Source organism: Dendrobates tinctorius, unplaced genomic scaffold (genome assembly GCF_039654945.1).
Source record: "Dendrobates tinctorius isolate UK_male_01 unplaced genomic scaffold, ASM3965494v1 ptg000430l, whole genome shotgun sequence".
NCBI classification, from domain to species: Eukaryota; Metazoa; Chordata; class Amphibia; order Anura; family Dendrobatidae; genus Dendrobates; species Dendrobates tinctorius.
The window spans coordinates 725,646-739,519 of NW_027362093.1; positions in this window are offsets into that span (position 1 = coordinate 725,646).

Sequence of the window (13,874 nt, forward strand, 5' to 3'; positions counted from 1 at the left end):
CACTCTCAGCCTCCTATATATCGTACAGACCGCACTCTCAGCCTCCAATATATCATACAGACCGCACTCTCAGCCTCCTATATATCATACAGACCGCACTCTCAGCCTCCTATATATCGTACAGACCGCACTCTCAGCCTCCAATATATCATACAGACTGCACTCTCAGCCTCCTATATATCGCACAGACCGCACTCAGCCTCCTTTCTATTGTACAGACCGCACTCTCAGCCTCCTATATATCATACAGACCGCACTCTCAGCCTCCTATATATCGTACAGACCGCACTCTCAGCCTCCAATATATCGTACAGACCGCACTCTCAGCCTCCTATATATCATACAGAACGCACTCTCAGCCTCCTATATATCATACAGACTGTACTCTCAGCCTCCAATATATCATACAGACCGCACTCTCAGCCTCCTATATATCATACAGACCGCACTCTCAGCCTCCTATATATCATACAGACCGCACTCTCAGCCTCCAATATATCATACAGACCGCACTCTCAGCCTCCTATATATCATACAGACTGTACTCTTGGCATCCTATATCACATACAGACTCAGTCTCCTATAATAGATACTTTCCATAAGTGTGGTATGTACAGTAAATAGGATGCCGATATTGCGGTATGTACGGAATATTGACCTCGTATATGACATACAGGCTGTTGGCCTCTTATTAGGCCTCCTAGGAGACATACAGACTGTCGGACTCCTATAAGACATAGAGACTGTCGGCCTCCTATTAGGCCCCTTATAAGACATACAGACTGTCGGCCTCCTATAAGACATAGAGACTGTCGGCCTCCTATTAGGCCCCTTATAAGACATACAGACTGTCGGCCTCCTATGAGACATACAGACTGTCGTCTCCTATTAGGCCCCCTATAAGACATACAGACTGTCGCCATCTTAGATACTGTACAGACTGCACTCTCTGCCTATATACGGCATACAGGAGGATGATAGTGTGGTCTGTACGGTCGGTATACAGGCCTCATATGACATATTAGGCCATATAAGAGCGTGGTGTGTGTATCTTACATTGGAGGTACTGGCAGAGATTGTGATCGGTAATGCTGCATCATGTCATGTGTTTGAGCAGGGCCGGTTTTAGGCAAAGTGGGACCCTAGGCAAAGTTTAAAATGGGGCCCCAAATGCTAACATATTGCACATCACACAGAAGCAGTTCGATTGTATTTACATGTGCTGAGTTAAGGCTGCTAAATGAGTGTGATCGACAATATTGAAGTCGTTCAACACTTGTTTCCCGGCCTCTTTCCACCGTCTGAGAAAGAATGATGGGGACAGAACAATCCCTAATGGATCAATCTGTCCCCATACAGTATCATGTTATCAGCAGCACATCTACAGTTTACACCCCATAGTCCTCCATATAATATAATGTACCCCATAGTCCTCCATATAGTATAATACACCCCCTACAGTCCTCCATATAGTATAATATACTCCCCATAGTCCTCCATATAGTATAATACACCGCCATAGTCATCCATGTAGTACAATTCACTTCCCATAGTATAATGCACCCCATAGTTCTTCATATAGTATAATGTATTCCCCATAGTCCTTGATACAGTATAATGCAGCCACACCATAGAGCATAATGCAGCCACCCCATAGAGCATAATGCAGCCACCCCAAAGAGTATAATGTAGCCCCGCCATACAATATAATGTAACCCCCATAGAATAAAATGCAGCCCCACTCTTACAGTTTAATGCAGCCACCCCTTAGAGCATAATGTAGCCACCCCAAAGAATATAATGTAACTCCCCATAGAATATAATATAGCCCACTAATATAGTATAATGCAGCCGCTCCATAGAATATATGGCAGCCCCTAATATAGTATAATGTAGCCCCTCCATAGAATACAATGTAGCCCTCCTCATATAGTATAATACAGCCCCAATAGAATATAATGTAGCCCCCTCAAAAAATATAATAGAGCCCCCATACAATATAATCTAGCCCCACATAGACTATAATGCAGCCCCCCATAGAATACAATGTAGCCTCCTCATATAGTATAATGTAGCCCACTCAGAGTATGATGCGATCACCCCAATAGAATATAATATAATACAGCCCCCATAGAATATAATGTAGCCCCGAATAGAATAGAATACAGCCCACCTCCCCATAGAATATAATGTATCCCCCTATATTATATAACACAGCCTCCCCCATAGGATATAATGTATAATGTACCCATCATGGTATATAACACAGTCACATAATATATAGCACAGCCACAAAGTATATAACACAGCCCCACAAAGTATATAACACAGCCCCAAGTGGTATATAGCACAGCACCACATGGTATATGGCACAACCCCACATGGTATATAGTACAGCCCCACATGGTATACAGCACTGCACCACATGGTATACAGCACAGCCCCCATTGGTATACAGCACAGCCCCAGATGGTATACAGCACAGCACCATGGTATATAGCACAGCCCCACATTGGTATACAGCACAGCCCCCCACTGGTATACAGCACAGTCCCATATGGTATACAGCACAACACCATGGTATACAGCACCAAATGGTACACAGCATCAAATGGTATACAGCACTGCCCCATGGTATGCACCAGCTCTCCCTCCCCCCCGAGAATGGCCCCACAGTCACTGTTACATTTAAAAAAACCAAAACACTCAACTCCTCGTGCCCGCACTGCTCCGGTATCCTGCTCTGCCTGGCACACAGTGAGTGCGCAATGAAGTGTCAGAGGCACAGCAGGGAATGATCATCCATCATTGCTATGAACTGTACCGGCATCTATGATGCCGGTATAGTTCAATGCGGTGGCGGGGGTAGTCGGCATGGGGGCTTTTATAGAACATAATACACATCCCTTTTATTTTTTCCTTTGTTTTCCATGACCCAGAAGTCCCCCATCCAGTTCCGGGTCAGCGGCTGCGGTGTATCACGCATGCGCCACCAGCACTTCCCCTACCACCTGTACCTCAGCCTGTGTGCCCCGGAAGTCCAACTTTCACTTCCGGGGCAGAAAATCTGTGTCAGTCGGCGCATGTGCCAGCTCGGCTTCATGCACCGGGCTGCATCCAGGATGCAGGCCTTACCGGAATGCTGCCCCCCACGCAACTGCTATGCTGGTCGGGGCCCGTGAAGCCCAGCTCCATCCCCGGGTCACCATTGGAACCCGTAAGAAGCTGTGTTCCCGCAGCTTCATGCAGCCGACGGCGCGTCTCCCGAGTGAGACCGGGCGGCCCTCCCCAGACCCAGCCATCGTGCCATCCACTAGATGAGGAGGGAGCCGTCAAATGGAAACTCCTCCAACGCTGCATCTGGACCACAGCCCCTGCCTTTCCCACAGACCCCGCGGCATGCATTGGCCCAGGTATGTGTTCTTGTAGGAGATTCTTCCTGTGGATGCCGTAGGAACAGGAAACCAACTGAGGAGGAGAGGCAGACCTCCCCTTTTATTTTCTGTAGGTTTCCTGTTCCTATGGGGTGGATCCCTCTCTCCAGTGGGTGCTGTCATGGCGAAGGGTAAAATTAGGGGTAGTAGTCCGGTGGCTCTGGCTGACTGGATGATATGGGATATTAGGGGTAGTAGTCCGGTGGCTCTGGCTGACGGGATGATGTGGGATATTAGTGGTAGTAGTCCGGTGGCTCTGGCTGATGGGATGATGTGGGATATTAGTGGTAGTAGTCCGGTGGCTCGGGATTATGGGATGATGTGGGATATTAGTGGTAGTAGTCCAGTAGCTCTGGCTGATGGGATGATGTGGGATATTAGGGTTAGTAGTCCGGTGGCTCTGGCTGACGGGATGATGTGGGATATTAGGGGTAGTAGTCCGGTGGCTCTGGCTGATGGGATGATGTGGGATATTAGGGGTAGTAGTCCGGTGGCTCTGGCTGACGGGATGATGTGGGATATTAGGGGTAGTAGTCCGGTAGCTCTGGCTGACGGGATGATGAGGGATATTAGGGGTAGTAGTCCGGTGGCTCTGGCTGACGAGATGATGTGGGAAATTAGGGGTAGTAGTCCGGTGGCTCTGGCTGATGGGATGATGTGGGATATTAGGGGTAGTAGTCTGGTGGCTCTGGCTGATGGGATGATGTGGGATATTAGGTGTAGTAGTCCGGTGGCTCTGGCTGACGGTAAGATGTGCGATATTAGTGGTAGTAGTCCGGTGGCTCTGGCTGACGGGATGATGTGGGAAATTAGAGGTAGTAGTCCGGTGGCTCTGGCTGATGGGATGATGTGGGAAATTAGGGGTAGTAGTCTGGTGGCTCTGGCTGATGGGATGATGTGGGATATTAGGGGTAGTAGTCCGGTGGCTCTGGCTGTTGGAATGATGTGGGATATTAGGGGTAGTAGTCCGGTGGCTCTGGCTGATGGGATGATGTGGGATATTAGGGGTAGTAGTCCGGTGGCTCTGGCTGACGGGATGATGTGGGATATTAGGGGTAGTAGTCCGGTGGCTCTGGCTGATGGGATGATGTGGGATATTAGGGGTAGTAGTCCGGTGGCTCTGGCTGATGGGATGATGTGGGATATTAGGGGTAGTAGTCCGGTGGCTCTGGCTGATGGGATGATGTGGGATATTAGGGGTAGTAGTCCGGTGGCTCTGGCTGATGGGAAGATGTGGGATATTAGGGGAAGTAGTCCGGTGGCTCTGGCTGATGGGATGATGTGGGATATTAGGGGTAGTAGTCCGGTGGCTCTGGCTGACGGGATGATGTGGGAAATTAGGGGTAGTAGTCCGGTGGCTCTGGCTGATGGGATGATGTGGGATATTAGGGGTAGTAGTCCGGTGGCTCTGGCTGACGGGATGATGTGGGATATTAGGGGTAGTAGTCCGGTAGCTCTGGCTGACGGGATGATGAGGGATATTAGGGGTAGTAGTCCGGTGGCTCTGGCTGACGAGATGATGTGGGATATTAGAGGTAGTAGTCCGGTGGCTCTGGCTGATGGGATGATGTGGGATATTAGGGGTAGTAGTCCGGTGGCTCTGGCTGATGGGATGATGTGGGATATTAGGGTAGTAGTCCGGTGGCTCTGGCTGACGGGATGATGTGGGATATTAGTGGTAGTAGTCCGGTGGCTCTGGCTGATGGGATGATGTGGGATATTAGTGGTAGTAGTCCGGTGGCTCTGGCTGATGGGATGATGTGGGATATTAGGGGTAGTAGTTCGGTAGCTCTGGCTGATGGGATGATGTGGGATATTAGTGGTAGTAGTCCGGTGGCTCTGGCTGATGGGATGATGTGGGATATTAGGGTAGTAGTCCGGTGGCTCTGGCTGATGGGATGATGTGGTATATTAGGGGTAGTAGTCCGGTGGCTCTGGCTGACGGGATGATGTGGGATATTAGTGGTAGTAGTCCGGTGGCTCTGGCTGACGAGATGATGTGGTATGTTAGGGGTATTAGTCCGGTGGTTCTGGCTGATGGGATGATGTGGGATATTAGGGTAGTAGTCCGGTGGCTCTGGCTGATGGGATGATGTGGGATATTAGAGGTAGTAGTCCGGTGGCTCTGGCTGATGGGATGATGTGGGATATTAGGGGTAGTAGTCCGGTGGCTCTGGCTGACGGGATGATGTGGTATATTAGGGGTAGTAGTCCGGTGGCTCTGGCTGACGGGATGATGTGGGATATTAGAGGTAGTAGTCCGGTGGCTCTGGCTGATGGGATGATGTGGGATATTAGGGGTAGTAGTCCGGTGGCTCTGGCTGATGGGATGATGTGGGATATTAGGGTAGTAGTCCGGTGGCTCTGGCTGATGGGATGATATGGGATATTAGGGGTAGTGGTCCGGTGGCTCTGGCTGACGAGATGATGTGGGAAATTAGGGGTAGTAGTCCGGTGGCTCTGGCTGATGGGATGATGTGGGATATTAGGGGTAGTAGTCCGGTGGCTCTGGCTGATGGTATGATGTGCGATATTAGGGGTAGTAGTCCGGCGGCTCTGACTGACAGGATGATGTGGGATATTAGGGGTAGAAGTCCGGTGGCTCTGGCTGATGGTATGATGTGCGATATTAGGGGTAGTAGTCCGGCGGCTCTGACTGACGGGATGATGTGGGATATTAGGGGTAGAAGTCCGGTGGCTCTGGCTGACGGTATGATGTGCGATATTAGAGGTAGTAGTCCGGCGGCTCTGACTGACGGGATGATGTGGGATATTAGGGGTAGTAGTCCGGTGGCTCTGACTGACGGTATGATGTGCGATATTAGGTGTAGTAGTCCGGCGGCTCTGACTGACGGGATGATGTGGGATATTAGGGGTAGTAGTCCGGTGGCTCTGGCTGATGGGATGATGTGGGATATTAGAGGTAGTAGTCCGGTGGCTCTGACTGACGGGATGATGTGGGATATTAGGGGTAGTAGTCCAGTGGCTGTGACGGGATGATGTGGGATATTAGGGGTAGTAGTCCGGTGGCTCTGGCTGATGGGATGATGTGGGAAATTAGGGGTAGTAGTCCGGTGGCTCTGACTGACGAGATGATGTGGGATATTAGGGGTAGTAGTCCAGTGGCTGTGACGGGATGATGTGGGATATTAGGGGTAGTAGTCCGGTGGCTCTGGCTGATTAGGGGTAGTAGTCTGGTGGCTCTGGCTGATTAGGGGTAGTAGTCCGGTGGCTCTGGCTGATTAGGGGTAGTAGTCCGGTGGCTCTGGCTGATGGGATGATGTGGGATATTAGGAGCAGTAGTCCGGTGGCTCTGGCTGACGGGATGATGTGGGATATTAAGGGTAGTAGTCCGGTGGCTCTGGCTGACGAGATGATGTTGGATATTAGGGGTAGTAGTCCGGTGGCTCTGGCTGACGGGATGATGTGGGATATTAGGGGTAGTAGTCCGGTGGCTGACGGGATGATGTGGGATATTAGGGGTAGTAGTCCGGTGGCTCTGGCTGATTAGGGGTAGTAGTCCGGTGGCTCTGGCTGACGGGATGATGGGTGATATTAGGGGTAGTAGTCCGGTGGCTCTGGCTGATTAGGGGTAGTAGTCCGGTGGCTCTGGCTGACGAGATGATGTGGGAAATTAGGGGTAGTAGTCCGGTGGCTCTGGCTGACGGGATTATGAGGTATATTAGGGGTAGTAGTCTGGTGGCTCTGACTGACGAGATGATGTAGGATATTAGTGGGAGTAGTCCGGTGGCTCTGGCTGACGGGATGATGTGGGATATTAGGGGTAGTAGTCCGGTGGCTCTGGCTGACGGGATGATGTGGGATATTAGGGGTAGTAGTCCGGCGGCTCTGACTGACGAGATGATGTGGGATATTAGTGGTAGTAGTCCGGTGGCTCTGGCTGATGGGATGATGTGGGATATTAGGGGTAGTAGTCCGGTGGCTCTGGCTGACGGGATGATGTGGGTTATTAGGGGTAGTAGTCCGGTGGCTCTGGCTGATGGGATGATGTGGGATATTAGGGGTAGTAGTCCGGTGGCTCTGGCTGACGGGATGATGTGGGTTATTAGGGGTAGTAGTCCGGTGGCTCTGGCTGACGGGATGATGTGGGATATTAGGGGTAGTAGTCCGGTGGCTCTGGCTGACGGGATGATGTGGGATATTAGGGGTAGTAGTCCGGTGGCTCTGGCTGACGGGATGATGTGGGATATTAGGGGTAGTAGTCTGGTGGCTCTGGCTGACGGGATGATGTGGGATATTAGGGGTAGTAGCCCGGTGGCTCTGGCTGACGGGATGATGTGGGATATTAGGGGTAGTAGTCCGGTGGCTCTGGCTGACGGGATGATGTGGAATATTAGGGGTAGTAGTCTGGTGGCTCTGGCTGACGGGATGATGTGGGATATTAGGGGTAGTAGTCCGGTGGCTCTGGCTGATGGGATGATGTGAGATATTAGGGGTAGTAGTCCGGTGGCTCTGGCTGACGGGATGATGTGGGATATTAGGGGTAGTAGTCCGGCGGCTCTGGCTGACGGGATGATGTGGGATATTAGGAGTAGTAGTCCGGTGGCTCTGGCTGATGGGATGATGTGGGATATTAGGGGTAGTAGTCCGGTAGCTCTGGCTGACGGGATGATGAAGGATATTAGGGGTAGTAGTCCGGTGGCTCTGGCTGACGGGATGATGTGGGATATCAGGGGTAGTAGTCCGATAGCTCTGGCTGACGGGATGATGTGGGATATTAGTGTTAGTAGTCCGGTGGCTCTGGCTGACGGGATGATGTGGGATATTAGGGGTAGTAGTCCGGTGGCTCTGGCTGACGGGATGATGTGGGATATTAGGGGTAGTAGTCCAGTGGCTCTGGCTGACGGGATGATGTGGGATATTAGGGGTAGTAGTCCGGTGGCTCTGGCTGACGGGATGATGTGGGATATTAGGGGTAGTAGTCCGGTGGCTCTGGCTGACGGGATGATGTGGGATATTAGGATTAGTAGTCCGGTGGCTCTGGCTGACGGGATGATGTGGGATATTAGGGGTAGTAGTCCGGTGGCTCTGGCTGACGGGATGATGTGGGATATTAGGGGTAGAAGTCCGGTGGCTCTGGCTGACGGTATGATGTCCGATATTAGGGGTAGTAGTCCGGCGGCTCTGACTGACGGTATGATGTGGGATATTAGGGGTAGTAGTCCGGTGGCTCTGGCTGATGGGATAATGTGGGATATTAGGGGTAGTAGTCCGGTGGCTCTGACTGACGGTATGATGTGCGATATTAGGGGTAGTGGTCCGGCGGCTCTGACTGACGGGATGATGTGGGATATTAGGGGTAGTAGTCCGGTGGCTCTGGCTGATGGGATGATGTGGGATATTAGAGGTAGTAGTCCGGTGGCTCTGGCTGACGGGATGATGTGGGATATTAGGGGTAGTAGTCTGGTGGCTCTGACTGACGGGATGATGTGGGATATTTGGGGTAGTAGTCCGGTGGCTCTGGCTGACGGGATGATGTGGGATATTAGGGGTAGTAGTCTGGTGGCTCTGGCTGACGGGATGATGAGGGATATTAGGGATAGTAGTCCGGTAGCTCTGGCTGACGGGATGATGAGGGATATTAGGGGTAGTAGTCCGGTGGCTCTGGCTGATTAGGGGTAGTAGTCCGGTGGCTCTGGCTGACGAGATTATGTGGGAAATTAGGGGTAGTAGTCCGGTGGCTCTGGCTGACGGGATGATGTGGGATATTAGGGGTAGTAGTCCGGTGGCTCTGGCTGACGGGATGATGTGGGATATTAGGGGTAGTAGTCTGGTGGCTCTGGCTGACGGGATGATGTGGGATATTAGTGGTAGTAGTCCGGTAGCTCTGGCTGACGGGATGATGAGGGATATTAGGGGTAGTAGTCCGGTGGCTCTGGCTGACGAGATGATGTGGGATATTAGTGGTATTAGTCTGGTGGTTCTGGCTGACGGGATGATGAGGGATATTAGGGGTAGTAGTCCGGTGGCTCTGGCTGACGAGATTATGTGGGAAATTAGGGGTAGTAGTCCGGTGGCTCTGGCTGACAAGATGATGTGGGATATTAGGGGTAGTAGTCCGGTGGCTCTGGCTGACGGGATGATGTGGGATATTAGGGGTAGTAGTCCGGTGGCTCTGGCTGACGGGATGATGTGGGATATTAGGGGTAGTAGTCCGGTGGCTCTGGCTGACAAGATGATGTGGGATATTAGGGGTAGTAGTCCGGTGGCTCTGGCTGACGGGATGATGTGGGATATTAGTGGTAGTAGTCTGGTGGCTCTGGCTGACGGGATGATGTGGGATATTAGGGGTAGTAGTCCGGTGGCTCTGGCTGACGGGATGATGTGGGATATTAGGGGTAGAAGTCCGGTGGCTCTGGCTGACGGTATGATGTCCGATATTAGGGGTAGTAGTCCGGCGGCTCTGACTGACGGTATGATGTGGGATATTAGGGGTAGAAGTCCGGTGGCTCTGGCTGACGGTATGATGTGCGATATTAGGGGTAGTAGTCCGGCGGCTCTGACTGACGGGATGATGTGGGATATTAGGGGTAGTAGTCCGGTGGCTCTGGCTGATGGGATAATGTGGGATATTAGGGGTAGTAGTCCGGTGGCTCTGACTGACGGTATGATGTGCGATATTAGGGGTAGTAGTCCGGCGGCTCTGACTGACGGGATGATGTGGGATATTAGGGGTAGTAGTCCGGTGGCTCTGGCTGATGGGATGATGTGGGATATTAGAGGTAGTAGTCCGGTGGCTCTGACTGACGGGATGATGTGGGATATTAGGGGTAGTAGTCCGTTGGCTCTGGCTGATGGGATAATGTGGGATATTAGGGGTAGTAGTCCGGTGGCTCTGACTGACGGTATGATGTGCGATATTAGGGGTAGTAGTCCGGCGGCTCTGACTGACGGGATGATGTGGGATATTAGGGGTAGTAGTCCGGTGGCTCTGACTGACGGGATGATGTGGGATATTAGGGGTAGTAGTCCGGTGGCTCTGGCTGATGGGATAATGTGGGATATTAGGGGTAGTAGTCCGGTGGCTCTGACTGACGGTATGATGTGCGATATTAGGGGTAGTAGTCCGGCGGCTCTGACTGACGGGATGATGTGGGATATTAGGGGTAGTAGTCCGGCGGCTCTGACTGACGGGATGATGTGGGATATTAGGGGTAGTAGTCCGGTGGCTCTGGCTGATGGGATGATGTGGGATATTAGGGGTAGTAGTCCGGTGGCTCTGGCTGATGGGATGATGTGGGATATTAGAGGTAGTAGTCCGGTGGCTCTGGCTGACGGGATGATGTGGGATATTAGGGGTAGTAGTCTGGTGGCTCTGACTGACGGGATGATGTGGGATATTTGGGGTAGTAGTCCGGTGGCTCTGGCTGACGGGATGATGTGGGATATTAGGGGTAGTAGTCCGGTGGCTCTGGCTGACGAGATTATGTGGGATATTAGGGGTAGTAGTCTGGTGGCTCTGGCTGACGGGATGATGAGGGATATTAGGGATAGTAGTCCGGTAGCTCTGGCTGACGGGATGATGAGGAATATTAGGGGTAGTAGTCCGGTGGCTCTGGCTGATTAGGGGTAGTAGTCCGGTGGCTCTGGCTGATGGGATGATGTGGGATATTAGGGGTAGTAGTCCGGCGGCTCTGACTGACGGGATGATGTGGGATATTAGGGGTAGTAGTCCGGTGGCTCTGGCTGATGGGATGATGTGGGATATTAGGGGTAGTAGTCCGGTGGCTCTGGCTGATGGGATGATGTGGGATATTAGAGGTAGTAGTCCGGTGGCTCTGGCTGATGGGATGATGTGGGATATTAGGGGTAGTAGTCCGGTGGCTCTGGCTGATGGGATGATGTGGGATATTAGGGTAGTAGTCCGGTGGCTCTGGCTGATGGGATGATATGGGATATTAGGGGTAGTGGTCCGGTGGCTCTGGCTGACGAGATGATGTGGGAAATTAGGGGTAGTAGTCCGGTGGCTCTGGCTGATGGGATGATGTGGGATATTAGGGGTAGTAGTCCGGTGGCTCTGGCTGATGGTATGATGTGCGATATTAGGGGTAGTAGTCCGGCGGCTCTGACTGACGGGATGATGTGGGATATTAGGGGTAGAAGTCCGGTGGCTCTGGCTGACGGTATGATGTGCGATATTAGGGGTAGTAGTCCGGCGGCTCTGACTGACGGGATGATGTGGGATATTAGGGGTAGTAGTCCGGTGGCTCTGACTGACGGTATGATGTGCGATATTAGGTGTAGTAGTCCGGCGGCTCTGACTGACGGGATGATGTGGGATATTAGGGGTAGTAGTCCGGTGGCTCTGGCTGATGGGATGATGTGGGATATTAGAGGTAGTAGTCCGGTGGCTCTGACTGACGGGATGATGTGGGATATTAGGGGTAGTAGTCCAGTGGCTGTGACGGGATGATGTGGGATATTAGGGGTAGTAGTCCGGTGGCTCTGGCTGATGGGATGATGTGGGAAATTAGGGGTAGTAGTCCGGTGGCTCTGACTGACGAGATGATGTGGGATATTAGGGGTAGTAGTCCAGTGGCTGTGACGGGATGATGTGGGATATTAGGGGTAGTAGTCCGGTGGCTCTGGCTGATTAGGGGTAGTAGTCTGGTGGCTCTGGCTGATTAGGGGTAGTAGTCCGGTGGCTCTGGCTGATTAGGGGTAGTAGTCCGGTGGCTCTGGCTGATGGGATGATGTGGGATATTAGGAGCAGTAGTCCGGTGGCTCTGGCTGACGGGATGATGTGGGATATTAAGGGTAGTAGTCCGGTGGCTCTGGCTGACGAGATGATGTTGGATATTAGGGGTAGTAGTCCGGTGGCTCTGGCTGACGGGATGATGTGGGATATTAGGGGTAGTAGTCCGGTGGCTGACGGGATGATGTGGGATATTAGGGGTAGTAGTCCGGTGGCTCTGGCTGATTAGGGGTAGTAGTCCGGTGGCTCTGGCTGACGGGATGATGGGTGATATTAGGGGTAGTAGTCCGGTGGCTCTGGCTGATTAGGGGTAGTAGTCCGGTGGCTCTGGCTGACGAGATGATGTGGGAAATTAGGGGTAGTAGTCCGGTGGCTCTGGCTGACGGGATTATGAGGTATATTAGGGGTAGTAGTCTGGTGGCTCTGACTGACGAGATGATGTAGGATATTAGTGGGAGTAGTCCGGTGGCTCTGGCTGACGGGATGATGTGGGATATTAGGGGTAGTAGTCCGGTGGCTCTGGCTGACGGGATGATGTGGGATATTAGGGGTAGTAGTCCGGCGGCTCTGACTGACGAGATGATGTGGGATATTAGTGGTAGTAGTCCGGTGGCTCTGGCTGATGGGATGATGTGGGATATTAGGGGTAGTAGTCCGGTGGCTCTGGCTGACGGGATGATGTGGGTTATTAGGGGTAGTAGTCCGGTGGCTCTGGCTGACGGGATGATGTGGGATATTAGGGGTAGTAGTCCGGTGGCTCTGGCTGACGGGATGATGTGGGATATTAGGGGTAGTAGTCCGGTGGCTCTGGCTGACGGGATGATGTGGGATATTAGGGGTAGTAGTCTGGTGGCTCTGGCTGACGGGATGATGTGGGATATTAGGGGTAGTAGCCCGGTGGCTCTGGCTGACGGGATGATGTGGGATATTAGGGGTAGTAGTCCGGTGGCTCTGGCTGACGGGATGATGTGGGATATTAGGGGTAGTAGTCCGGTGGCTCTGGCTGATGGGATGATGTGAGATATTAGGGGTAGTAGTCCGGTGGCTCTGGCTGACGGGATGATGTGGGATATTAGGAGTAGTAGTCCGGTGGCTCTGGCTGATGGGATGATGTGGGATATTAGGGGTAGTAGTCCGGTAGCTCTGGCTGACGGGATGATGAAGGATATTAGGGGTAGTAGTCCGGTGGCTCTGGCTGACGGGATGATGTGGGATATCAGGGGTAGTAGTCCGATAGCTCTGGCTGACGGGATGATGTGGGATATTAGTGTTAGTAGTCCGGTGGCTCTGGCTGACGGGATGATGTGGGATATTAGGGGTAGTAGTCCGGTGGCTCTGGCTGACGGGATGATGTGGGATATTAGGGGTAGTAGTCCGGTGGCTCTGGCTGACGGGATGATGTGGGATATTAGGGGTAGTAGTCCGGCGGCTCTGGCTGACGGGATGATGTGGGATATTAGGAGTAGTAGTCCGGTGGCTCTGGCTGATGGGATGATGTGGGATATTAGGGGTAGTAGTCCGGTAGCTCTGGCTGATGGGATGATGTGAGATATTAGGGGTAGTAGTCCGGTGGCTCTGGCTGACGGGATGATGTGGGATATTAGGGGTAGTAGTCCGGTGGCTCTGGCTGACGGGATGATGTGGGATATTAGGGGTAGTAGTCCGGCGGCTCTGGCTGACGGGATGATGTGGGATATTAGGAGTAGTAGTCCGGTGGCTCTGGC